At 43.8% G+C, this 4,438-nt stretch overlaps 1 pseudogene; it reads right to left on the minus strand.

Annotated features, from left to right (window-relative positions):
- Positions 1 to 553: 553 nt before the first annotated feature.
- On the minus strand, positions 554 to 671 carry LOC126237594 (5S ribosomal RNA; annotated as a pseudogene).
- Positions 672 to 4,438: the final 3,767 nt, after the last annotated feature.

Here is a 4,438-nt window from a genome sequence, read left to right on the forward strand (position 1 = left end):
TTTTCTCAGTAACATATTACACGATGAGATAAATGTGTGTGTGTGTGTGTGTGTGTGTGTGTGAGAGAGAGAGAGAGAGAGAGAGAGAGAGAGAGAGAGAGACATAGAGGGAGGAAAGAACTGATGTATCAGAAAGAGATCAAATGTGTAATGAGGACAGAATTTGAGATATAAAATACAGAGAGAGTTCGCATGTATAAGGAGTGAAGTATTTGATGTATTCAGTGGACAATGATAGTCAGTGAACAAGAAAGGTCAGATGGTCAATCGCCAATGAATGACAAAGTGTGTGTGCGTGTGCGTGCGTGCAGTAAAGTACGCCGCTTTATGCAAAGAGCAAATTTGTATTTAGCACTCCGTCTTCAGGCCACAAGTGGCCCATCGGGACCATCCGACCGCCGTGTCATCCTCAGATGAGGATGCGGATAAGAGAGGCGTGTGGTCAGCACACCGCTCCCCCGGTCGTTACGATGATTGTCTTCGACCGGAGCCGCTACTGTTCGGTGGAGTAGCTCCTCAATTGGCATCATGGGGCTGAGTGCACCCCGAAAAATAGCAACAGCGCGTGGCGGCCTGGATGGTCACCCATCCAAGTGCCGGCCACGCCCGACAGTGCTTAACTTCGGTGATCTGACGGGAACCGGGGTATCCACTGCGGCAAGGTCGTTGCCTAAATGTGTTTTAGGTCGGTGCATAGGTTGGTAGCGTTTCTGTTTTGCATATTGGTATTCCGGTTGCTATGGATTTATTTATCGATTGTCATTTTTTGTTTGTCGTTCACTGTTGCTACCTGAGTTTACATATCGCCATTTCATCATTTTGAGATATGAGTGGAGCTGTGGACGCTAGAAAATTAAGTGCCAAGTGAAGCAATCGGGAACATTTCCGGCGTATTCTTCTGTTTGAGTTCAATAGAGGGGTGACAGCAGCAGGGACAGTCAGAAACATTTTCTTCATCTATGGTGATTATGGCATTGGAAAGAGCACGGCAGTAAAATGGTTTTCTCGTTTTAAGGTGGATCACTTTGACGTTAGTGGTTCTCCACATTCAGGAAGACCTTCGAGGCTTGATAGAGATCGCTTTAATCCACAATGATCCACATCACTGTAGTCGATAACCGGCATATGTGATGAAACGTGATCATTCCGCAAACGTTGCGACATTTGCACGCAGTGGGAAAGTTCAAAAACCGAATGTGTGGGTACAGGATGCTCCAAGTCAAAATCAGATAAACCAGTGCGTCGTCAGGCGTACGTTTTTGCTTGCTCGTCATCAATTGTCTCGTGGAAAACACCGACCATTTCTATCCTGTATTATTACTGGTGACAAGAAATAGTGTCTTCATGCGAACATAAGGAAAAGAAAGTGATGGCTGAGATCAAACAGAGCAGTAATTCCCTGTACAAAGACCTGTACGCATCCACAAAAGGTAATGTTATGCATCTGGTGGAACAGCAATGGTGTGATGTACTATGAATAGCTTCCCCGAGTTTTAAACAGAACTGTTGACATTTATGGACAAGTGGGGCGTTTTACAGACGCAGTCCAAGAACAACTTTAAGAACTTCCCTTCCAGATCAAAATGCGCTCACAACATGGCTCGAAGAGTTCTTCGCCTCAAAACCACGAGATTTCTATAGTCTTGTAATCGCAAAGTAGCCCCAGCGTTGGCAGACTGCTGTAAGTAGTGAAGGAGAATATATTATTGATGAGTAAAGTCTCTGTAATGTGCGACCGTTGTGTTTATTAAACTTACGGAAAAATGCTACGCCCTTATGCATCAACCCAATGTTACGCCAGAGGTATGTGTGTGGACACAATTTTTAGGTAAATAATGAATATGTTTGAGCTTGACATCACTTCAAAAAATGTTCAAATGTGTGGGAAATCTTATGGGACTTAACTGCTAAGGTCATCAGTCCCTAAGCTTACACACTACTTAACCTAAATTATCCTAAGGACAAACACACACACCCATGCCCGAGGGAGGACTCGAACCTCCACCAGGAACAGCTGCACAGTCCATGACTGCAGCGCCTGAGACCGCTCGGCTAATTCGAGCGGCGACATCACTTTAACATTATGGTTCAAATGGCTCTGAGCACTATGGGACTCAACTTCTGAGGTCATTAGTCCCCTAGAACTTAGAACTAGTTAAACCTAACTAACCTAAGGACATCACAAACATCCATGCCCGAGGCAGGATTCGAACCTGCGACCGTAGCGGTCTTGCGGTTCCAGACTGCAGCGCCTTTAACCGCACGGCCACTTCGGCCGGCCATTTAACATTATGCCAGAGGTATGTATGTGCCTGTAAGTAATGTAACTTGACATCATTTTATATATTATTTTGATATAACAATAGAGATACACAATTATGTTTCTCACTTTTTACACATCATTTTAATATTACACTAGAGGTAAGTATGTGGGAACAATGTAACATGACACCACCTTTACATATTTTAATATAACAACAGTGAGATGCAATTATCTTCCCTACACTTGGGCAAATATTTTTCGGAAATAATGGAACATAACAAAATTTTTACTCATCTTCCTATATTTCACTGTAATCGGCTGTGAGAAAAAGGGGGAGACACAGTTTTAAATTTCCTGCTAACACAATTGGGCTATCTCCGCCACCTTCCATTTTTGATTGGCTGTTTCACTTTTAACATTCTCTGTTGTGATTAGTTGGAGATAGGAATGGGGCAGGAAGAAAAGAATGGCAGGGAAGGGGGGAGGGCGAGGGGTGTGACTTAATGATGTTACTGATAAGGAGGGGCAGGCCCTGTCAAATGACAGATAAGAGCGGCGTGGATTGTGACATTTCCACTACGCCTGCGGGTAGGCAACCACACTGCAAAGGTCAGTGTGCGCTGGAATCGGCATGGATATACTACTACCATGCATCAATGTCTTTCATTCGGACAAAAATGGCAATAAAAGGGTTAAGAGAAAAAACATTACTGCTTTAAAGTGCTTTAGCACTTGCTTCCTGTTTCTGAAACCCAGCACGGCGGCATCGCAACGCGACATTAGAGCGGACCACGTGGAAACTGGAAGTGTGGGGACGACGCAGAGCAAAGGGATGAAAAGGCATCTCATTAAGCCCTTCAAAAGCAGGAGTCAAAAAGCTCGCGTTAAAAAGCTTCGTGCAGCTATTAATACGGTCACAGGTACAGAAGAAACAGCCATGAAAATTCGTAACCTTTTTAAACAAAAAAGGGAAAAAATAAGTAACGCGTTTCACCTGTACCGCCAGGAAGCAGATTATTAATGAGAACTCCGGCTCCCAGGGAAGCATGAATCCGTGTGTTTGCTTTCGCGAGAGGTTCCCTTCACGAAATGGTACGCTCACATGCTAAAAAAAAAAATAAATGTCATACATGGTGCACTTCTCATTAGGCTCCATCTGCGCCTGTTTATCTATACATGCAATAACAGCAGCAGCAGACGCTAGAATACTTTCGCATGACGACCATTAAAACTTTGCCGAGCATGACACAAATTTGTATCGTCTGAACGCATTAGTGACTCGAACAATCAGTTCATCACTGGTGAAAACTGGAGTAGTGTACACCACGACTCTGACATATCCAATCGCGCCGGAGGTTCGGGTCCTCCCTCGGGCATGGGTGTGTGTGTGTGTGTGTTGTTCTTAGCATAGGTTAGTTTAAGTAGTGTGTAAGGATAGAGACCGATGACCTAAGCAGTTTGGTTCCTTAGCAGTTCACACATATATGAATATCTGACATAACTGGAAAGAGAAAAACCAAGGGACGTTATTTAGATTTCCGCACTGAAAATTCGAGGGGTCATGCCCGACCTATCCAATGTTCCCCATCGTCGAAAGTTCGCTGCAGTCGATCATCGACACTAAACTGCGCTGGCGTTCAGTCATGTTGGAACTAGAAGTTGTTGCACATAGCAGCTGGTACAGAGTCCAGCGTAAATGTTGTTTCCAGAAACTAATGGTAATCTCTTCCACCATACGTGCTAGCAGATGTATTGGAAACAGAGGAGGATTACCAGCCACTGTAGTCTGAATGACAGCAGAAAACCTTTGTTGTTAACACAGTTGTCCGCTGATATTTATCCAAGAAAGTGCAAGATTCTAACGTTGCTATTTCGGGAAGATAGAACGTTTTTGTACCAAACAACTAAATTTGACAGGAAGTACACAAAACGTATTGAGCATCAGATGAATGATAGCCATCCATTCGATGGGATTAAGGTGGATTTCTTTGCTACCTAAATGGTAGACATTTTTCATTAATACTGTGTATGACAAATACGTGTTCCAGTGTTATAACTGGTATGCTGCATTTTTCCAGGCAACTTTATCTTTTGCGAGCCTCCTCATCCCCGAAAAATTATAGCAACCAACATTTGGTTGAGCCTCCTTACTGTATTCGCCTCTTGGTTTCCCAC

Source organism: Schistocerca nitens, chromosome 2 (assembly GCF_023898315.1).
Source record: "Schistocerca nitens isolate TAMUIC-IGC-003100 chromosome 2, iqSchNite1.1, whole genome shotgun sequence".
In the NCBI taxonomy this organism is placed as follows: domain Eukaryota; kingdom Metazoa; phylum Arthropoda; class Insecta; order Orthoptera; family Acrididae; genus Schistocerca; species Schistocerca nitens.